This window comes from Patagioenas fasciata, chromosome 3 (assembly GCF_037038585.1).
Source record: "Patagioenas fasciata isolate bPatFas1 chromosome 3, bPatFas1.hap1, whole genome shotgun sequence".
Lineage (NCBI taxonomy): Eukaryota > Metazoa > Chordata > Aves > Columbiformes > Columbidae > Patagioenas > Patagioenas fasciata.
In genome coordinates this window covers 68,376,904-68,401,225 of record NC_092522.1, presented here as the reverse complement: position 1 = coordinate 68,401,225, position 24,322 = coordinate 68,376,904, and the positions used below count along the sequence as shown (strand labels likewise).

The window sequence follows — 24,322 nt, the reverse complement described above, 5'->3', positions numbered from 1 at the left end:
AGTTTTCTTTCCTAATCTAGCTATTCTAAATATACAGTTGAAGAAGCATCTACTGGGAAAAACGTGAAGGAAAAAGAAAAGGAAGGTCCAGTACAGCAAGCTATGAAGTCAGATGTGGAGAGAGGCTGGTTAAACCAGCCTGGAACAGACATGGCCCTTGGAGAGGGTGCTGATGTTATGGAAACTTGGACTGGAAGATTTTTCTGATGAGTCATTTGCCCTGGAATTACTTGAGGATGTTGTCCTTTAACAGTGAGACTGTGTCTGGGAATACCGATATCCCCAAGAGCATTTACTCACCTAGTTGACCAAGGGAAAACAGTTGACACTGTTTTTTTAGAGTTCAGTAAAGCCTTTGATACTATCTCTCCTGGACAAGATGTCCAGCATGCAGCTGGATAAACACACAGTGCAGTGGGTGAGCAATTGGCTGACAGGCTGGGCTCAAAGGGTTCTAGTAAATGGGGTTATATCAGGCTGGTGACCAGTCACTAGCGGGGTTCTGCAGGGATCCATTTTAGGGCCAGCACTCTTCAATGTCTTCATAAATGACTTGGATGTGGGACTTGATGGAATACTAACTACATTTGCCAATGACACAAAACTGAGAGGAACTGTTGATACTCTCAAGGGCAGAGAGGCCCTGTAGAGGAAACTGGACAAGTTGGAGAACTGGGCAATCATCAACCACATGAAATTTAACAAGTGCAAGTGCTGGATTTTGCACCTGGGACACAGCAACCCTGGCTGTACATACAGATTGAGGGATGAGATGCTGGAAAGCAGCTCCGAGGAGAAGGATCTGGAGGTTCTGGTCAATTGCAAGTTGAACATGAACCAACAGTGTGCCCTGGCAGCAGAAAGGGCTAATCATGTCCTGGTTGCATCAAGCACAGCATTGCCAGCCAGTCGAGGGGGGCGATTGTCCCGCTCTGCTTTGCACTGGTGCGGCCTCACCCGGAGCACGGTGTGCAGTTCTGGGAGTGACAGGGTAAAAAAGATACGAAGATACTAGAGAGTGTCCAGAAGAGGACTGTGAAGTTGGTGAAGGGTTTGGAGGGGAAGCCATATGAGGAGCAGCTAAAGTCACTTGTGTTTTTCAGCCTGGAGAAGAGGAAACTGAGGGGAGACCTCATTGTGGCTACAGCTTCCTCACAAGGGCAGGAGAAAGGGCAAGCACCAAACTCTTCTCTTTAGTGACTAACGACAGAACCCAAGGGAATGTCAGGAAGATGTGCCACGGGGGGTTTAGGTTGGACATTAGGAAAAGGTTCTTCACCCAAAGGGTGGTGGAGCACTGGAACAGGCTCCCCAGGGAGGTGTCACGGCCCCAAGTCTGACAGTGTTCAAGAAGCAATTCGACAACACCCTCAGACACATGGTGTTAATTTGGGGTTGTCATATGAAGAGACAGGAGCTGGACTCGATGATCCTTGTGGGTCCCTTCCAACTCATGACATTTTATGGTTCTATGTGGCTGAAAATCTTTTAGTATTTAGGGGCTTGGGACTTCTTAGGTTAGGCTTGGTACTTGGAGGTATGGGCAGTGTATATTGTGTGGATTCTTCTGTTGCTTTGTTTTAATAATTTTATTGTTGTGTTGTGCCTAACTGCCTGCATTTGATTCAGTTGCATACTTCTAGTAGCTCTGTGCTGTACAGAAAACTTGCAAAGACTGACACAGTTTATTACACTTTATTAAAAATTCTAGGTAAACACAGTTCACTCCTTGATAACTGCAGGACTGTGAATATGATGTTATAAAGGCAGAACACAGAAAGGAAGATAGGTCAATGGTATAAAAGTAACCACAGACATGGGTTATTCTACAGGGGCAAGACTATAATTTTTGCAAATAATGTCTTAGACAAGTAGTAGCTTCTTCTCTGAGTAACTGGAAGTAGGAGAAGTGGGTCTTATCACGTAGTGTGACTACCTGTGGCATTAATATCATAACACTGTTTTCCTTCTTGTCTTTCAGTAAATCCACAAGGAATTATGAGAGCAGGTGTTGGCATTTCCTATGGTTAGCATTTTAGAAAACACATGGTAGGGGTAACACTGAAGTCTTCAGCAGTGACAGCAGAGACTTGGACAAACAGCAGTAAAAGGGCCCTAGAAAAGGAGTCTGATGTGTTTTTTTGCCTAGTGTTCTCTAGATGTTTGTGGCTTTTGAACTCTTTGCAAACACTCAACCTAAAAGCTTCTCTAGCAACAACTGCATTGCATTGACACATTGCCGTCAGCATGGTCATATACTGGCACATGGCAGTACATGGTCTGTACTGCCTCGTGTCTGCCTTTTCACCATACTTCTGTCTTTTAGGCTGTGTTGTACATGATGATGGGCTATGGTTATGTGTCGTGGGATATGTTCCAGCCAAGCTCCAGCCCACATATGCAGGTTCACAATATGGAAGATATGCAGAAGAGGAATGGATATTCACAGAGGTTGTTGAGATGAGCACTAAGTTCAGGTTTTCAAGATCTTTCTTCAAGGTCTTGAGCACTTCGCACAAAATCTCAGCTTTTGAAAACATATAATCACATGGACCTTGAAGTTAAGATGCGGGGCAGGTTTCTACAATTCCTGTGCCTAAAATCCCATCTTGGTAGGAAATTATCGTCTCAGATGGAAACAGCAATGAGATGAATGAGACAGAAAATGTCTACAGATCCTACTTTACACATTTCTTACTGTTTTAGATGCGGTGATGTTTTCCTGAAGAAAAAAAAAACGGTTTAAAAAGCGTTTAAAAACACTTTTACATACATTACATGTAAAGACACGTGGCTGTGATTAAACAAGCTCATTGTGTACAAAAGCTAGGAGATGACTGTTGCTGCGTATAACTTGCTCTACACATTTTTCAGAAGAGCTACTAGTCATAATGATCAAACTGTAAAAACAGAATATATGAACCACAGCAGAGATCTGAAAAACAGCCAGAAAAACCATCCTGGATTTCATCAAAACCCAAAAGATTATATGACTTCATGTCATGGCTTTGGGGGAATGATAAAATTGAAGTTGATGAATGGCTCGTGTTAATAATTTTACATTTGGCTTGTGTTTTAGTCTTCAGGATATTTTATTGTCAAACTTTTTTATTGCTCATTCTCAGTATGGGTTTTGTTTGTTTTTACTGAGACAGACTATTTATAGCACAGCAACTTTCTCCATTCTGGCTGAAAAGTTCATGAAGAGGGAGCATGAAAAAAGCATGGCTATGCAGCCAAGCTAGTATTGCATTATTTGAACATTTGTCTAAATCTAGTATAACTCTTCTGGCTGATTTGACAGTAATTTCTGTTTTTCTCAAGCAAACCTGTTTTCCATGTATATATTTCTATATGTATATATACACACATAGTCCTGGGAGGAGAGTGGAGCATTTATGGAACTTATTTCCCTGCTTTTTATAAAAAGAAAAATAAAAAAATCAGGTAGTGGATTTGCCTCATATGGAGGCTTGTAGGGTCCTAGTTTTGTTGTGCACTTCAAAGAATAACGGGAAAAGCACCTTAATACTGTAACCCTACTTTATGATGTGAACCTAGGCCACCTCTGCATTGTATAGATACAGACAAGATACCAGAGTGTATTGAATCATGTAAGAATCTCATGGACGTGATGTTATGTCAAAGGTTTGATAACAGCTGGCTTACTCTGTACCTCTCTGAATCAGTCCTTTAAAGCCTTCAGGTTTTTTTGTTTTTTGTGTCCCTGCAATGCTCTCTCCTCTATTTATATTGTAGGAGATCCATCCTCTCCTCCATTGCTTCACATCTCCCTTCTTGCTCTCTGCCTACATGAAAGTAGCAAATGCTTTGGGAAGAAAATGGTATTTAGATTTGTTTTTATCTAGGGTACACATAGCCAGGAACTGCATGCTGGATCCCTGAATGACTCCTGCAAAGCGAATTTCTAGAGCTGTACAAATTACACAGATCAGCAAAGACATAAGAATTTGGATTCTCTGCTATCATTACTCACATTTTATATCAATATAGATCCTTCATTTTAATTGAAGCTTTAATATATGTCACAAAACTGGTGAACAGTTAGATGTTACAGACTGAGAACAGGATGATACAAGTCCAAGATTGCCTTTCCCTACTGTGATCTCCAGGACACTGTGAAAGGACTGAATTCTTGTTTGCTTACTGTTGTTCTGATGAGTGTGATGAGATCCTGACCATGTGAAATTGAAAGCAAGGTTAGGTTTTCATTTGGCATGTTAGCTAGTCATCGACCTGGTGCTGGTTCTTATGTGGCCCAAAAATATCAGATACTTTCTGTGAAATCATGCCTTTATTATATAAGCAAGCCGAAACAGCTCTCAGGAGATAGAAGGGTTTTGGTTCAAAGCCATGAGAGTCAGTTTGAGTTTATGAGCTGCCATCCTGGAAACCCCCATAGCCTTCCAGACGGTGCTTTCTTCAAATAACACTTTGTTTATGTAAGCTGTGTTAAGGTGGTATTTTTGTTGTTAACATCCCTAAACGTATGCTGTCATTGGCTGGATTTTAAAATGCCTGTCTTCTAAATGATATCTAACATGCCTGAGTAAAATGAACTTTGGAAGTAGGGGAGTTTTTTTTTTCCTTCTAATTTCTTTGATTATCATAAGTAGGTTAATCAGGTTAATCAAGATATGAAGTAGATGTTCAGTTTTCTTCTTAGCGATGTTCAAACTCTTAATGAAAACAGAATGGGTAAGATGTCTCTTCCAGTCCTGGAGAAACACTTTTTAGAGAACTTTTAGAAATGCCTTAACACAGATATGAAAGGCTTTCTGAGGCCAGTAAATCTCAGGAGGTCAGATGTTCATTCTGCAAAATGTTGGCCACAGATGTTCATTCTGCAAAAAGCTGGTCATTCATGAAAACCCGTATCCTTTAAATCTTTCAAAAAGAGTTGTAAAATCTAGTAACCTTTACGTCCTAGTGTGCTTGAGCAATAAGATTGGAGTTGTAGGAAAAGTTGTGTAGATGTACTAAGAATATTCTTTCTTCCGGGCCTGCAATCCCATCTGCTGGAATGGCAAACACTCTGATTTTCTGCCCTGTTTTATGATCTGCCCTGCTGCTTCCTATGACGTAAGGTGGCGAGAGTAAGAGGTCTGTGCCTAATAGGAATCAGGATACACTCTGATAGCTATTAGCTGCATTTTGGAGAAAACCTATTAAGTACTTTCATCTACTCAGTAGTGTTCATTGATCCAGAAAAAAACCCTTCCTCCCAGGTTCAGATGCGAAAAGAAGTGACTGCGTGTGCACACTTCGATGGACACAGTGTCACCAGGGACTGAACTGCCAGGCTGAGATCTTTGTTGTCTCTGCCATAGGTTGGAATTTCAGCAGCTGCCAAGGCGAATTTAGGCTTGCTGTGGATATTGGTGTTTGTGATTCATTAGGCTTAAAGTATCTCATTGTTCGAAATGGGGTAAGAACAGCCAGTTGCTTAAGCAGTGTAAAAATTGTTGCATTCCTATGCTAGACAGTTTGTATCATTAATGTAATAGAAACATTAGTATCAAATTAGTAGTGCATTTCTAACCTGTTTTAAATGCTGAATTGTACACCTAAATCTTATACAACAATATCTAGAAATAATGTATTCAAATTGTAATGGTGTTACTATAGAACCTGACAATGAGGGTTTTTTTCTTAACTTTGACAGATGTAGTCTGTGGCTTTGGAAAACTTGCCTGACCAAAAATGCACAGGCACATTCTTCCCATGTTATTTTCCTCCCTTTGGAGAAAATAATCTTTAGTATCTTTTCCTTCAGTTTGCCTGTCTGCAAAATGGGAATACTTCCATAGGATGCTCAACAGTCGTAAATACTAATGAGGGCTTTTTGAGATACTTCAATGAAAGGTGCTATGCAAAATCAAACCCGTATTATATACCTTGAGTGAGAGAGCTCTGTGAATGTTAATACCAGTGCAGAATCACTAGTGATAGAAGGCATCTTAATACACCAAAATGTATTGGAAATTAAAATATTTAAACTGAAAATAAAATAACAATTGAAATTGGAAACATTTCTAATAGTGAGAAGAGCGAATTCTTAAAGTACAGTCTAAGACCTAAGTCATCTCTCTTTAAATCAAGACTATCTTTCTGAAATATCTAACTCAAGAAGAAAGCATAGGCTTGATTCAGAAATCAGAGGTGAATTTCCTTGGTTATGTATGCCACATGCAGATGAAAACGATCTTTTCTGGCATAATATGTTCAGGAATATATATATTTTTGGGGGAGGAACACTCATGTTTGTGGCTAAGTAGTGCTTTTTTCTAGAGGGATTTAAATTCCATCAAAGCTATTAGTTTGAAATGTATAATGTAAGCTTGTTATTTAGACAAACGGAATGGTCTAGATGTTTATTTTAGACAAGTCTCTACAGCTATATTGATAAACAGATGTTGGAGAGGTTGGCTGTGGTTCTCCAGCACACAGCTCCTTGGATAAAGTTTAGATTGCACATGCTCAGGGTAGTGAATGGAACAAATGTGTCCAAGTAGGAGTAAAATTCTGCAGACACACTGTGCCTTTAATGCATGATTTGTGTGTAGCAAAAGTAGGGTTGATATTGGCAAACTCTCCTAACAAAATTCAGTACCCTGTGGAGATGCTTCAACTAATACAGGCACCAGATGTGGGATGGCTCATCTGTGTTCCAGATGAGCTGGTCCAGCTCTCTCCATGTAGGACTGGGTAATGTACACAAACCCTGTGAGTTCAGGAGCAGTTTTCATGCTACAAGTTGTAAATAACAAGTTTTAATGTACAGTACTGCATATAAAAAATTTGGTATTATTCTTGATACCTTGAATGAAGACTTGAATTGTGTCTTATATGGCACACATCACTATATAATTTCAGCACTTTCTGAGCCATTTCTGATTTAAAACAATAATCCTTTTTTTGTTTTCCTTTGCAGTTTATAGGAAAATAAAGATGAATTGCATACTTGGTGTAACTTTGGAGTTAGTGGTGGAGGTCTCTTCTAGCCTAAATTATTCTGTAGTTCTGTGATTCAAGAATAAGTGATTTTACTTTGTATGCATGTAAGAAAGAGTCTGCACAGTTCAGGGCCATGTCGTTGGACAGATATGTATAGTTGGAGCAACCCAAGATGTGGAGGCGTCTGTAGACATCCTTACTGACCGTGGATGAGGTCCACTAGCTATAGGGCTAGATAAGAAGATTACCCTGGAGGGGAGGGTGGCACATGCAGGCCAGTCAGTGAGGAGACTCTTCCTGTCCCTGGGGAACTTGCCCTCCAAGCTGGCTCACACCCTTAATGGGTCTGTGCCTGGAAGGGCACCCAAAGGGAAGAAATGCCACCGTAAGAGACTGCCTTTCCTCCTGCTTCTGCTTCTTATAGGCAGCTTCCGTTGGTTGAGTCACAGTTAGTTTTGTCTCCTGGTAAGTCTCAGGTGCGACATTTGGAGGTTTTGTCCAAGGCACTGATGAGGATGGAACGTATTTTTGGAAGAAGGGCATTATGTCATTTGTGTTTTATTCTTGATGAGGTATTGGACTGTTCCCATTGGTAGGCTTTGGAGAAGGAAGGTTAGATATGCCAGCTTTCCCAAACAGAAACAAATTAGATAACAGCGGGGGTCTTAATAACTATGAATGTAGTATTATTTTTAGACATAATCCCTCTAATATCTCATGCAAACACTATAGTAAATAAATACTTAGTTTTAGGAGAAATACATACTTTCATAAGCAAAATAAGACTTTGGCTATTTCAGCAAAGAATGTAAAATGTACAAGCCACAGTGTTCATGAAGAAATTGGTTTGGCATGTTTATGGGTTAATTAACCAGTTGAAAAAGCTTGCAGCTGGTACCTTTTGATAGTATTGAGGAGAATTACTGTGTTGCTTATATATTTGCAAGTATAGACCACAGCATGGTTAATATCTCAGTTCATATTCATTCATGTTACCGCTGCACAGTGCTTTGATTTGGACTTCGTTAGCTGTAGCTCAGAGTTAGTTTACTGCATTTCATTGCATGGTGTAAGTGTGCCCAGTGGCTGCAATTCTGGCTGATAATTGAAATGGAAAAGACTCTGTGGTCTGTGCAAAAAATCCTTCATCCGTATTCAAAGGCCAGCCAACAAAGAGTATACAATGATTTTTGTAAAAACGCTATTGATTTTGTAAAAACAAACATTTTGTGATATGTTAGCTGGCCTTATCTGAGAATAATAATTTAGACACTATTTTTTATTTCTTGAGATCTCAACATTGACTGAATATGAGTATTATATATTTGCAGTAATGTACATTTACACAGTGTAACATAAACATAAAGTACATTTTATTTATTTCCAGTTCTGTAAAAGCTATACCACTGTGCACTTATAGCATACATTAATCAGTATAGCTTCTTCATGATTTAAAGGTACTAGTGATTATGATTTACCTTCACCAACCAAACTGTCCAGTGCTGCATTATGTGAGATTCTTAAGGTCTTGGGACAAATGAGTGAGTCATGAAATGAAAGGTGAAGAGAAGCAGGGAGAGCTAAGGAGAACAATGAGAATCCAAAGTGAGCTAGTATTTTCATTAAGTGCTTGTTCGTCCTGTAATGTAATTTCCTTTTACTCAGTGATATTTTTTTCATGTGGTCTACTTTATACTGCACACATGTAGTAGACTTCAGTGGTTGCTTTGGTTGAGGCCTTTATTGTCACTCAGAAACTGTTTCTGAAGGAAGATGAGGCAAGGGTAGGCGTTCACCAGAATGTAATTCCAATAGTCAGCATTTTAGAGTGACTTAGTTAAAAATGAGCATATGAGTTTTCCTGGTTCTTCTGTAGAAACAAGGAACTAACCAGCTCTTGTTTCCAGGATCTGAACATGTATGCCAACATACTGACAAGTAATCTACCAAAGACAGACCAGGCTTTGTTTCAAGAGAAGGCTGGGAGCAAGCCAAAACAAGGCTTTTAGTGTACAGAAGCATATGACAAGCCTAGATTGAAAAGATAGTCACAGAAAATATTTTTCACCGTGGTCACACTGTACTTAACTGTAGTCAGCTTACTGCACATGAAAATATACTGCTGAATGCACCTTTCAATTAATATGAGGAAGAACTCAGGGTAGTTGATGCACTGTAATAGAATGTGAAAATCTAGAGGGAGTTCAGGAAAGCTACAGTAGTATTACATTTGGTGGAAGCATATACACAGATGTGCCTTCAGGAGGGAAGGGGCTTGTTCTCTGCAGTCACCACAGTTAGGTGAGTTAAATGCAATGGAGAAGTCATTTTTTTTTTTTTTTAATTTTATTTTTTTTAAATGAACTTATTGGGAAAATAAAAAGATAAAGAGAAAAATTAATACATTTAGGGTCTAAGAAACTAATACTTCTTTTTGACACGTGGACTACTGTGTTTTATTCTTAGAGCACGTGGTGCTGAAAGGTCCTGGTTGGTGAAGGAGTTTGTAGGTGCTGTTGTTACTGTGTATGACCTGCTGCTAATAACTTAAGAACTGTAATCCCAAACATACTGTGACTACTGTAACTGAACTATTTTCATAAGTTAAAAATGGAAGAAACTCTATACAGCAGGAGTACTTTTAAAAACAGTTTTTCAACTTGTTTGCCACGTGTCTGTTATTAAATCATTCTGTCTGGTCAAAGTGTCAATTGCACAAATAAACTAAAATACAAGCTTAGTAAAATCGCACAGCTCAGTGTTTCATTGATAAGCAAAACCATATGATTAGATCTGCCAGTTTCCATGGAATAACAGAATTTCTCCTCACCTGCCAAACAGCAATATGGAAAGCTGCAGTACTCTGGCCTCAGCTCTACAAATGCTTGCCAGTTCTAGCAGCCATCAGTTGCATGAAAAATCACACTGATGTTAATGGAGGGAATATCAGGATTTAGATGCACTAAAGGCATTTTCTTTCCGAACAAATTCCACACCCAAGTTGTAAGATTATATTTTGCATACAAGATGCAATAACTCTGAAGGATTTACTGTAAAAGTTTTGTGACCTTAAAATGAAGAAGAAAGTTAGTGCAGGTAAGCAGATGTTTACAATTCAAGCTCTCTATAGAAGTTCATGCTAAATTTGTAAACATAAAGCATACTTTTGTCACTATGGAAATAATAATTTAAGTTCCTGTAATTCCTGTGGGTACATTAAAATGAGTCTTTCACTTTTTAAGGTTATGAAAAGATCAGCGTTTTTAAATTCCACAGTAATTATCATCATATTGTTTAATAAGCCAATTTAAAGCTGAGGCATGAATGAATAACAAGATTGGATCTCTTAAGATTTGAAATAGACAGCCTCCAAAGACTCCAAAGCATATAAATAATAAGCCCTAGTAGCAATTATTTTGAAAAGGCAGCAAGGTGCACATCAAAAAATACTGAGAAGAAAAAAAATAATTCTGAATCACATATAACGTTCTAAACTGATGGCAACCTCCTGTTGCTTGAACTTAAGATTTAACCTTTTGTCTTGTTATGCACTTTCAAAGCACATATGTGGGCATTCAGATATCTAATTGATTAAGGTAAATGACTTGAAAATTATCAGAGTCTGGGGAAATACAGATGTAGAAGAAAGTTAACCCTAGAATTTGCTGGCTTCCATACCTCTTCCTCAATAAACTTTTTTCTCAACTGAAGATTAATGCACATAACAGTCCTATAACTAGGTGACTCTACAAATTGTGGACTTATATTCACCTTTATGGCATGCCTTTACTTACTGCTGTCTTTCTGCTGTGATGGATAGGATGGATTGCTTTTGTATTCTATTCCAAAATCTTCAACAGTCTTCCAGGTGCTTGGAGCTAAGACCTATCAGCATGGAATTATTACTATTATTATTATCATCATCATCATTATTATTATTAAATGAAAGGCTGTAGTATAGGGCACATAAAGAAGACCTTGCTGTTACTTAAGAAATGTTGATATGACTGTAGGATTGAAGGCCATCTATACATCAGCTTTAAGCAAACAGTTAAGGGATGCTCTAAGCAGCCATTACCTTCAGCAGCTCCAGAGCCTGGCAATTCCTCCTACCTGGCTGCTGGAGCCCAACCGTGGTGCACACGGAAACCTGGAGGTCTCCACCCCAGACTGATGTACATGACTACTGCTTTCCTGTTTACAGGCTCAGCCTGTGGCAAGGCTACATGTGTACCCCAGGGACACAGACACACAGACACACAGACACACAGACACACACACACACACACACTCTCACATGCACACAGGACACGTGCACAGCTACAAAACTCCCATGGACAAGGCTCGTCCTTCAACAGCACCCACATTTAACACTTCCAGGAGTGACCTAATAGACAAGTTGCCTTCCCCATCTGTGGCTGGTAAGGACCGATGTTCCCTAGCAAAAGTACACGCGCATTCATGGATCCCTCATGCACCACTGTGGCTCCTCTGGCTACCCAGCACCTCTACCCAGATCCTGGGCCCCATTACCTAGCCCATGGGTCCCCCACTTGCCAGTTGGTCCAGCTTGATGCTTGCTCCAAACAGACACTCGTAATCACACACTTGTCCCACAGGCAGCCCACACTCATGATGCTTCCTGCACACCATCATGAACCTGCTGCCCATCTGACCTCCCCCTGCCAGGTCAAAGAGCCTTACTGGCTTATTCACCTTTAGGTTTGTGAGTGAATACACAGGCACACCCCTTGCATACTCAGTTAGTTTCTTAATGGCTCATCAATTAGCGACTGTAGGTCTTTGGCATTGCCTCTGTTTATCTCTTGTCTATCAGTTTGTGTGCTTTTGTTTATCATTTCCTTCTTTGCTTTGTTATCCCCTTTTGTACTGAAAAGGTCCTTGACTGGATAAAGTTAATGAAGGAGATACTCTCACCTTCCACATTCTCTTACACAAACAGGCTTTGGGGTTGGTAGGGATGACAACTTGTGCTTGGTAACCTGTACTCAACCTTCCCAAAGGCTATACAGACATCTGGCCAGTTAGACAATGCTTCTGGCTTCTGACCCCAGGTCAGTGGCAGGTTCAGCTGGGGTGGTTTAAGATGTTTCTCCTGCAATTGTCCATCCCTGTGCTTATCAAAGCTTCCTCCATTGCTGAGCAGCAGGTGTGAACATATGACAACTCCTCAGTTGCCAGAGTTCATATTTTAGCATATTAGCATGAATAATTAATGAAGATTAAAAAAGTGTTTATATATTCCATTGCAACTCACAATAACTTTGGCCCTGGCACATTTGATTCTGCTGTTCCTCCAGAGTACTGCAAGAGTAAACTGAGAAGTTCTGGGCTTGGATGCAGCAGGGCAAAGCACTTAATCCACTGGACTTCATGCATCTGGGCACTTCAGCTGGTAGCAACGTCCAACCCTGCTGAGCTGAAGCTGGCCTGGCTTAATTGCTAAGAGTTCCAGTCACTGTCTTTGTAGCCTTGTGAACATACCCTATGTATGTTTTAATTAATCCTCATTAGAGTTTTATCTTGCTAAAGTTAGTGATTTTTAAATGTTTTTGTTCTGTTTCCTGGATCTCCACTTGCCCATCATGCACAGATCAGAGTGTGGGAAACATTGTAGTAGGTCAAAGAGCTGGTTGATGCCAGCTCCTAGCATTTTTGGCATAACACATCTCTATCTCAGATCTTACAGTCCTTCCACTAAAACTGACATCCTGAGTGGTTCATCTCCTAAATAGGGAAAAAATGAGGAAGGTTGAATAAAGTGAATGAAGAAAGCATGGAGTGCAGATAGGATGGAGAAGAGCTAGAGGCATACAGACTGAAGTACAAAGAGAGTTATGGGTAAAGTGGAGATGTGTAGAGCCCCAGCTCTCCTGCAATGGGAAAGCAAGGAAGCCTGGCAATATGATTAGAGGGATCCTTGGTGACCAAGTGAGAGACAGCCAGATCCTGCTTGAGGAAGGATTGAGATGTTGGGAGGTCCTCATGAGAAAGTAGCACAGAGGAAAGTTTAGGACTGGGAGTGAAGTAAGAAGATGCACCAAAAGGCATTCAAAGGAAACATTGGAAGTGTGCTAGTTGTATGACCTGCTTTAAGCCTCCCTGAGGATTTTATAATCTGCAAGTATAATCTGCATTATACTATGTGTTAGAAAATGTGTTTTTCTTCAGAAATGTGAAGGCCCAGCTCTTGCATCTGTACCAATAATAAATAAAGTCTTACTTCAGTGAGTAGCCCCAGTCAGTTCCACTTGAACTGTTTGTAATAGAAGAAGTAAGGTACTACTTGGCATCCGTAAGGGCCCCAGAATGATTTCTGTGAGCTACTGTAATACTCCTACATTGAACAGACTGTAGATGACAGCAGGATTTCTCCTGCGGCGTGGTGATATCCCAGATGAGTCACAGCAACAGAATCCAGCCCTAGACAGCAAAGTACCGATCGTGGCAAGAATGGCTGCAGATATAGGTGGCAAATCCCTATCCTGTGTTCAAGAATATGGCTGAATTTTAGCTTTATGTTGATGCCATGTCTGTATCAATATCTTTGTTACAGGGGGAAGTTTTTTTAACCTCTCTTCCTTTGTTGGATAAGGGTTCATTTCCCCCATCTTGGCACATATTCTGAGAGAATGTATGTGGTCTGTAATGCAGCTGTGGATTTTTATGACTACAGGGCAACAGATGTTTCGTGTTTGAATTCATCTTCAGATGCTACTACTTTGATAAGCAGCATTCAGAGACCCTTCACTTTGTTGCCTTTTTCCATTCGGTACTTGTGGAGTGGAAATTCGAATTCTTAGACTATTGAAAATGATAAATCAGTTATGATGGCTTAATCACTAACACAGATGAATTGAATAATAAGTGACCAATGTGAACATTCGTGGAAAAGTAACTGCATATTTATATATTTTAAAAATTCCATGAACACTCAGGAAACAAATCTTTTTAGGATCAGACATCATTTTCTATTTTTGAGGCCAAATCCAAGGCTAATGTATGGATGCTATCTTCCTCTAAGTAAAAGCTGCGTAGTGGGCTTTTTGTTTCTTATGATTTATTCTAATTTCTTCCTTTAATTTCTTCTGATCCAGTATACTTATTCTAATATTGCAGAGATCTTACTTAATTTGTCATAGTGCCCTCCACTTTTACGTGTATATGAAACACCTCCTGGCTATCTCAGAAACTACCAACGCTTTCCTAGCAGGGAGCGTAGGGAGAGCATGATTCAGTCAGAGTCAATATCAAGGACCTGGACTCATCTGTGTGGAAGATCTTCTTCATAGCACAAATGTGACTGTTTAAGACATCTGGCTGTTAAAATAATAATTTGCCATGAAGATTTAAGGAGTTACTTGGTGGAGAAATAAAAGGCATGGAGAGAGACTTGATCACTCCCGAATTCTGCCATCTAAAAGTCAGGCAACAGGAGACTTGGCCATTAGCTTTCAGTACCAGTCCACTAAGGCCCTAAGAGATTTGGAGATCTGAATTTATGTAGGATGAGGACAATGGGATTTGGCCTTCGACAAGTTAGAGAGTTGAGAAGGTTGCTATGGTGTCTGGACACCTCTATAGAATCTTTCTGACATACAAAAAAGAAATTGTATGTATTTCCCCTCCCCCCCTGTGTTTTTTCCTCATAGATCTGTCTTCTAAAATGGTTTAGCAAAACCATTTTGCTAATTATTTTTATTTTTAAAAGATGGCTCCTTTGGCTGCAAGATTTCTAATTGTGGCCTTCAGGATGTGATCTTTGGCCTCCATGGCATATAGAAGGGAGTGGGTCAGTGAGCAGCTTCTAAGATACTTATGAAATATGACTAAGGAAAAACGTCCACATATATTAATTCTACTGGAGGTTGCACTGGAAATTTTTTAGGTGTCTACAAACATCAGAATTTTGAAAATTATTGATCAAGAAAATGAATTTTTTGCAAGCTCAATTACAGGTACTAAGGCTTGCCGTTTTCTTTGCATGTTGTCTTTCCTAGGCATTTTGGCTCTGGAAACTCGAATTTGGTATTTGCTCTTTGGCTGGTGGCACCATGCATTTATCTTGAAGCCTCTTCCTGGAAGACATATACATTTTATTTTCCATTGCCAGTTCTATGGCTTGATGTTAGGACCAGGGTAAATAATTCTAAAGTCCTCTTTTAAATACCTATTATCTGTGTATTAAAGAATATTAAAGGAGACAGCATGCATTAGAAATCAGTACCTAATATAAGTTTCAAATGCTAGACTTCTGAGTGTTCCTGTAAATGTTAACACCTTTTATTTTCTGTTTTCTATATTGCCATGTAAAAAACTCTTACAAATAACAGTCTAAATAACCACATATGAAACAGAGAAACTCACTGTACAAAAATACTGCAAATATGCAAAATCAAGAAAAAGTAAAATGTGTCCTTTCTCCATTGTTACTGTGACAAAGAAACAAGCAGTAGAAAATATTTAAAGTTTGTTTTTGTTTTAACTAGCTCTGTTTAAATTTTAAGTGTGGAGTCAAGGGCCTCATCAAGGCATTGGCCTTGCTTTTAGTTGCAAGATTCCTGTGTGGGTTTGAGGCTGTGATGTAACCAGCTTCTTCTCCTGATGGTGTGTCTCAGGCTAAAAAATTGTTTCAGAGCACTTAGAGCCAGAGTGCTCAATACCTTGTAATATTGACCCCTGGCAACTTATAGGTTGGTCCTGCACCAAAGATGACAGTAGTTTTGCTAGTATGTTCAGCTGGAGGTCATATGGGGCTTTACCAGTGCATGATACCTCACTTCTAAATGATATTTTATGTGTTAATTTTTATCCAATGCCAATGCTGTTACACACATGATATTTTATGCAAATTGAAGTCATTTTAATGCTGAAGTTAATAATGAAACTGAGTATTGTAACCAGTCAAAGTTGGGAAATGTGAGTGCATGGAAGTTAGCAGTTACAGCTGGGGAGGGTGCGAATGTCTACTGCCAGTGCCAAGGGATTTGTGACAATACCGGGGGTGGAGGGGAGGCTGAGGGAAAGATGGGAGTTGTGGGATCGTGAATTTAACCATGGCCTTTCCCCTGTGTCGAGAGATGGCATCTGTTGCCGCCATCTGTTCTACTTCTCTGCTTATCTTCCCACATATGAGACCAGGCTGGCAGCCCAAAAAAGGGAACAAAGGGGACACTTTCATGAAAGTTCCACAAATGCTGCTCTGAAGTTCCCAGGCAGCAATCAGAGCTTCTGTGGCTACATGTCGTCTTTTGCCTGGCAGAGAGGAAGGTGCAACAGGGCTGCCACAAATGTGATTAATATCCTTCAGGAAGTTTTCCTGACTGAGCTTCTATCTAGGATGAGAAGTGTGTCACCTAACAAAAACTGCAGTGAAAATAAAGTTCAGAAAGTCAATCATCCTTAGAGAATATCGATTTGGTGGAGGTGCTTGATTTAAAGTAGCTCAGCAGCTACTGTCTAAAACTCCATTCTTCATAAAAACCAGCAAACAGGGATATGTAAAAATGTTGGCAACAGAGAGTAGCTTTTGGTGAGAGAACAATGGGATACATTAAGGGAAAATAACTGGTCATTGCCATAAACATCTTCAGCTCTTGTAATAAATCTGCTGCATTTGAACAGCAACTTTTCAGCTTTTGGCAAGTTTGTAGGATGTTCCATAGCAAAGACAAGACTTTGGAAAACCTCAAGGGGCAAGCTTGGCTTCAGCCTGTGACAGCTGGTAATATATGAATCTGAAAATTGTGTGCGTACTGGATAAAAGTTTCTTAGGAGCAGCATGATTTGTGGAGATCAAAGTCACATTTTATAAAAACAGATAATTTTTTAAACCAGATGAATGTCAGTTCTATGTGAAGTGTTTCTTTCTTTTGACAGAAATGATATGATTTATAATATGACTCAATCCGTACATGCAATATTTTGGTTTAAAAAATCACTTTTACATGCAAAACATTTCATTCTGACTCAGTGTTGACAATAAGCTGAAAGAAGAGCTGCCGTAGAGTTTCTTTTTGTCATCTTTTTTAGGTAATAGTTGTCAAAATTTCGAAATAGGATGGAGCTAAAATTGAGGATACACTACAAGTATATCAGAATAGCATTTTTGCTAATAAAATCTGTTTGCCAAAAATGCAGTATAAATTTTAAAAAAATCAAACCCTGTATGGGCATCTGTACTATGTTCAGCAGGTGCTTTTGCCTTAAAATAATAAAAATTGAAAACAAAAGTCAAAGCAACCAAAATATTGTTTGAGTGTTTTGAGAACAAAATCTCTTTTTTCCTCGCAAAATGATGTTTTTAGTCAAAATTCACCCTAAAAATAAGTATTTTTTTAAACTGGTAATGACACATACTAAAAAATCCTGTTGTTTGATCCAGAACTAGTTGTGCTTGGGTAAGATTTTGCTAAGAAAGCTAAAAGCTATTTATGTTCGTGTTTAAACAGTTCTCCCTATCATCCCATTTTTAGAATCACTGCAGGGATACTGGGCCAAAGATTTCCCAACATGTGGGCAACTAAAAATTCAGAATGCTGAATTGGCACATATGTTACTGAATATCCTCTAGAAATCATTATATTTTATTTTTGAAAAACTGGCACCATTATAAAAATTTCATTCTTGCATGCTACATTTTTCATTTCTTATATATTATTGCCCACATTTGTGTAGCTTCCAAATTATGGTAGTGTGTGTGAAAGGAACTCTTCAGAATATGTATAAAATAAGCTTTGATCTTACAAATGAAAGTTTATCCTCGTTCAAGTCAATGCAAGTTTTGCAACTGATGTTAATAATTAGAATGTCACCCAGTAGTGTCACGACCATCTTGATTCTTGTGACTCGGCCAACATACCTGCTTTATTATTTTTCAATAATGTCTTCGAATTCAGGATTTCATTTCACAAATGTGGAACAAAAAACCACTTTGGTAATGATGTGAGAAATCTCTGAATGCTGTTTAAAAGAATTAGAAATTGAACTAAAACACCTAACTCTGTTCTACATTGAGAAGGCACATTTGTAAATTTGTGTTCTCAAAATTCAATCTCATCACCAATGTCTTTTGACCACAGTGTACTCATTTGGTATTCCTAATCCTATTTCATGTTAGAGGAGCAATTTAATATCCTTTAATATAATTTTGTATTCCTTGTGCATTCAAAACTTCCATAAAAGCCAATCTTAATTTTATATGCACTTAGGAAAGTAGGACCAGGCCTCTAATTGTAGATATTTTTTTTTCTAATTTAGTTTAAATAAACGGTAGTAAGCATAATCCTAACAGACATTTGCAGATCAAATTTTACTTACCTTACTAATGCAAAGTTCCTGTTGACAATTGGCACCAAAAAGAGTCGAATTTGCTTAGCCATAAATCTTTGAAAAATCTTCTGGTACGCAGCAGGTAATTTCAGAGATAAAGAAAGAGAAAAAGAGAGAGAAGATTTGTATCTATAACTCTTCCTTCTACTTGGAGATAAGTTCAAAGGTTCTGAAGCAACATTGATTGTGTTACAGGATGTCCTCCACACCAGAAAATGAAATTAATCCATCATTGCCAAATTAAGTGAAAATTAATTACTTGCAGGCAAAATACCGTATTTTCATTAGTCATGTCAAGATGCAAATGCAAAGATATATGTCTTTGCCTAAATGTTCACAGATAAACTAAATAATTAAATTCACTGTTGAAACAAAATAATTAGATTCACTGTTGTTATGCAACAGATATTATCTTAAGTATATGATATTTGGTTTACAAGAGTACACAGTAGGTTCTTTATCTGTATTTTGTCTATGATGATAGGAGAATTTAATTTTTGTTAATCTGGGATGCCTGGATTCAGGCAGTGACTCAGGAAAGCATCTGTGTTTATGCTTAGCACAAACAGCCCATCTAAATCTCACTGGCTGAAAGTTTGTTTTGATAATGTTCCTCTGAGGAGTTATAGTACGTAATCTGATCTCACAATTTTGCAAGTGTCTCTCAGGATGGTTCCAATGAGGGCACTTTTGTCCAGGACTAGAACTGAAACAAAAGTTTTGCTTTTTATATTTTCGAAGGATTTCATTAATTAGTGTCAAAGCAAACTTCATTTTGAGCATTTGCTTCAATTTCTGAAATGCTTCTAGCAACAGAAAACACATAAAAACACTTGCTAATTAAAAATGATTCAGAATTTGACTAATTTTTTGCTATTGATTTGGGGGAATGCAAAGTGGGAAGGGACACTGCCACATTTGAGTGGTAGCGATATATATACATACACAACCTGCTGTGCATGGGTGGGAACTCCTGCACAGCTTGGAAGGCAACAAGGAATCACATTCAGCCTGTCTGTCCCTTAAAGTTTTCTGTTGAATGTGGACATTTTCAGCTGCTCTTCATTCGTGCTGATGGATGGCAAACGGGAGTGGAAGACTATGAGAAGGCTGTGGAAGACTATGAGAAACAGACTTACAGTGGCAGTACGAGAATTTTCATAAGAACTGTTCTCATAAAGGACAATATTTTTGGAAGAAACCACATCAAAAGGGTTGGACCTCAGGTGAGGGATGTATAATGGAAGACAAGGTGAAGTTGTACCGATCAGTGAGTAAAATGAATCACTGCATTCAACAAATAATAATAATAAAAAACACTAGTCAAAGGAAATGACTTCGGCTTTTGTATTTTAAATCATTTTGTAAGCTTCGGAAGATTAAATATTTTCTGACAGTATTTTGGACAATAATAATGAAAATTAAAACGAAGTATTTTTTTGTTATAATAAAGGTAATTAGGGAAAAAATTGTTTTCTGTGGTTGGTATGCCTTGCAACTGGCGGCACAGGACTTCGTGCATGTGTTACCAGACAGAGGGAAGATACCAAGTTGGATACTTCACTACCACAATTCATCAGACTGATTTTTGTAAATAAAGTTAGGGAAATGATTAAGATTCTGTTTGCATTAAAGTAAAGTTGGGTAGTTACTGCTACCTTCACTGTTTTAGCTAGACAATTGTTCTAAAGCCACATTTTAAAAGTCTTTTTATGCAGTAGATATATATGCTTTCATCATGTTATTATCAACTGATAGTCTGGAATACAAAATGTTGCATATTCTCTGTTTCTAAGGAATCAGCCTTTTATGGTTAGAAAAAGACCTCAAGCCCGTCAGTGTTTGCAGAAGGCAATAGTATATTCTCCCTCCAACAATGTCTTCAGGATCTGGGAAGAACAATGTAATTTTTTATATATATATATATATATATATATATATATATATTTTTTCTTCACAGTTGCCAAATGTTACTTTTGAATAATTCAACAAAATAAATAAAGGTGACAATAAGGAAAACACAGAGCAGCACAGGAAAAGAAAAAAAAAAAAATCAAAACCTCAAGCAACCCAGAAGCAAGCAAAGGAAAAAAAAAGTATGGAAAATGTAGCCCTTCTTCAGCTGTATGTTGCGGGGTCTATAATAGGGATTTGCACGAATGTGTTTATATGGATTGAAGTCACCTATCGGTATAAAAGTAAACTGCAGATTCTTCTGAAAGAGCTAATAAGTCAAAAGACAGTAAATGCTGAACCTATAGAAATCTTAAAGCCTACGGTCCATTTGAAAGAACCACCCTGATCCAGCAGCACTTATGTGAGCTCCTCAGCATCTCAGGGTGAATCTTTCACATAAAAGCTTGAGCAGGATTACAGCTCAGGAAAGAACTGCAGGAATAAGAAAGTATTGGGACATAACCCCAGTTTGTGCAACTGGGAAACATTTACCACCTCACAACACTCAGTGTTTGATCGTGCATTTCTTTTCTAGAACTTCATTTCACTTTCCATGTTTCCTCACAGGAGCTGATGGCACCAAAGGCTACAGCCCATCTTTTGTTCTCATTACTGTATTTCAGAAAAAGAGAAGCCTGTGTTTAGAATCTGGGAAAGCAGGAGTACATAGCACGGTACTTGAATATTTGCTTTGTATTACATGAGTGTACAAATAGAGTTTAATACTCAAGGTCTGCACTGTAGAATAGTGTAGAATGTTTTTATATTTATTCCTTGTAATAGACTTAGGCTTAAAAATAGCTAATTTTGAAATATTTTAGCTACTTTACAAAACAAACTCTCAGTCACTGATATCAGGTAGAGTACCTTTTCCTTTTTTGATGTCTGATTCATCAGGTGCATTGTATGTGAATACGGTGTAGATCGTTAGACTAATGTTAATGGGTATGATCTTAAAGAAATATGAATTACTGTGTTAAAAGTAAACGGCAACCACTCCAAAATGCCTTATCCTGTGTTATTCTTTCTTGATGCACGAGGTCATCCTCACTGTTCTTGTGCCTGTTCTTTATATTGGCTACCTCAGATCCTGATCCCTTGGCCACAGTCTGCAACTTGTTGAGTATATTTCTTCAACCCATCATTGCATAGAGCATTTTAGCTTAAAAAATGTGAAGCAACTTGAAATGCTGTCAAGGTCAGCTGTGATAGTCATATTCTTACAGTTTACAATGTCTTCAAACGTATTACCAATTCACAGTATCAGATCAAATAAGCACTCCGAGAATGTAAAAAGTGACTAATTCGTCCTGCTTAATACTACTGGGAATTGTGAAGGTACCATAGTAAATTATTTCATTAGAAAGAAAAATAGCAATGGGTTGTTTCAACAGCAGAGATGCAGCTTAGCTCAAATATAGAGTTGACTTCCAACTATCTCAGAATATGTGACACAAACTCAAATGAGAATAAAATTATTGTAATCCAGGAATAAAATGGAACTGAAAGTGAGAAGAATATTACTAGACATTGGGGTAACGGAATCCCAGTGGGAGGGTGGGAACAAATACGTCACTTTAAAATGGGGGCAGTAGATTTAGTGAAGGACATTATGAATGGGTTTTGATTGGAAAGTAGTGAACCAAACATATTTTCCAATCTTGTATTTTTAAAACAATATCTGGTGCTATCTTTGACGTTGGTCAAGGGTCTAAACTATTTGTTTTCTCCCCAGATTTTAGTTTGTCTTTAAGAGCAGCATTGCAGAGAGAGTACTTAAAAATTATTCAAATACACATTTTCACCTAATTGGCAGGCGTTTATATTTGTAGAAGTTGTTCTGAATGTTAAAGTGCCCTAGTTGACATGGTACAAAGCAAGGGTTCCTTTTTAATTTTGTGTGGAAAAAGAACACAATTAATGTTTACTGAGCAGTTGAATATTACATGTAAAATGTGAAGTGATCCTTATGAAGAAGACAGTGTCTAGGGGCCAGTGTTTCAATGTTTCAGCAAGGCAGCCTGTATGGGGAAAAAGAAAGGCTTATATAATTTGTTTATTCTGTTAATATGTTTCTTTTCTGTTTGTGTAAACAAACCAATTTTGAATGTGTGGTATATTTAACAACATAGCCCTTGTGTAATCATTCATATGACAATAGACAGATGCACGATTTTGAATGTACATGTATTTCAACATTCTTGTTACTAAGGGTGTTAATAATGTTGATGCTAAGTCCTCAGGTTAAATAGTCAATGGACAGAGAGCTTTTGAAGAAACTGTTACTGCTGCTCATATGTCATAGGCATATTTTATAAGAAATGATGTTTTCCTTATACACATGATATATTATTTTTCCTCCTCCCCTGTAATTTTCTACGGGAGAGCTCTTCAGAAGTTCACAGGTGGGTTGTGAACAACAAGGAAGCATGCTTTTAAAAAGCAAAAGTGAAAGACTTTGTAATTAGAAAGGTCCTTTCAGCAAAAGACTAGTAAATCTCTCAAGTAACTTTGCTAAGGCCTTCTGAACTGACAGTTGGGTTTTCTTCATACACACAAATGCACATCCTATATTTTGTTGCTATATAAAGCGGACTATAATTTAAAGGAAGAATTACTGAATTTGGGCATTACTTAATGTATTTTATATCTACTTTTTGTGTGCAATTCAAAATCTCAAGCAGACTAGACTGCTGAAACAGAGTGAAAAATGCGAAGATTTTGTCCCCAAATAATGACAGGCATCATTATTATGAACACATTAGAGAAGCATAAGTATGGCCTGAATATTTTTGTTTAAAATGTTTTTTTCTCCTTTTCCCAGTAACAGAGACCATTAGACAGTAAAGCTCTACCGATCTGCAGACAGCAAGGTGTGAATTCTTCAATTGAAAGCTTGCCTGAAGTCTTAAAACTCAGTTCTTTATAAGATCGACATATGTGGAGAACAGGGCAAGAATGAGGAAGGAATAGCTATCAATGGAAACAGTTATAACTTAATTACTTGTTGCTTAGTAAACAGGATTTTGATGAGGGTGGTGTAGGGTCAGAATAGAAGAGCCATGGCCCAGTTAATAGATGGAAACCGGGAAGCTCTAATGTTCAAATGCTTAAAGCTAAATCTTTCCATAATTGCAGGTTCAGACCCTAAGGGTGAAAGAGTCAGAAGCTTTGAAGTAATTTAGGTACTCACTTTCCCTTTTGAATGAAGATTCCCAGGTAACTTCTGAAAGAGGTCTGAATCACTCTCTAACATTTTGCCCTAAGCTTTCTTATGCATTAGTTGTTCCATGAAGACAAAATGGATGTGAAACTTTTTAAGTGTTTTAAATTCTACTAGTGATAATCTCCTGATAACATAATTTTTATAGCTATATTCTGGGCATCCTGGAACATGACTTTATTGTGATATTGACCAAGAGTAGGTTCCAGTATACAGGGGTCTGGTTTTGATTTTGTACGTAAGAAACATGAATCAGGATTTCTTAGGTAGGAAAAGCATCTCTTACCCTTTCTGTGACCCAACTGAGTGAACAATATTTGTCGTTATCCTACAGCTAACATTGGTCTTCCAGAGTTGACACTGGGTGTATGTCCTCTACTTAGATTACTGGTGAAATAAAGGTTCTTTAAAACTGAAATGCAATACAAAAACATGTGCTGTCAAAAGAAAACGATAGGAATAAAGATGTAGATGAATAAAGATGTTCTGAAAAATTTATGCCTATTGCAACCTATACAAATCTAAATCTGTAAATCCCTCCCTGAAACACGTTGAGCTCCGATCTGTCATTCCTTTGGCTTGTTCTTATTGCTCCTGTTCTTTTTAAAGCAATAGTGTTCAGTGGTAACTGTTCAAATGAAGTGCAAGAAGCTGATGTGGAGCATATGGTTAATCAGTGCTGAATCAGGGATGCAAATGGTAGACAGCATTCATTGTGAAGGAATGGGAACAGACAAATGTAACCTGCACTGCAGAAAATCAGAACAGGATTGGATTAATCAGCACAATGTGTATTAGGAGGAGGCCAGGGCA

The 24,322-nt window shown here is 38.2% G+C and overlaps 1 protein-coding gene across 5 annotated transcripts in view; it reads left to right on the top strand.

Annotated features, from left to right (window-relative positions):
- Positions 1 to 24,322, top strand: part of TMEM200A (transmembrane protein 200A) — a 54,877-nt gene that overhangs the window by 9,572 nt on the left and 20,983 nt on the right. The window contains exons 2-3 of one of the 5 annotated variants that reach the window (XM_071806559.1): positions 19,386 to 19,556; positions 20,854 to 20,960. The exons of 3 other annotated variants lie outside the window; for them this stretch is intronic. The gene's annotated coding sequence lies outside the window, so the exon portion shown is untranslated. The remainder of the gene's footprint in view (positions 1 to 19,385; positions 19,557 to 20,853; positions 20,961 to 24,322) is intronic. One more of the 5 variants, XM_071806560.1, reaches the window with a different exon arrangement.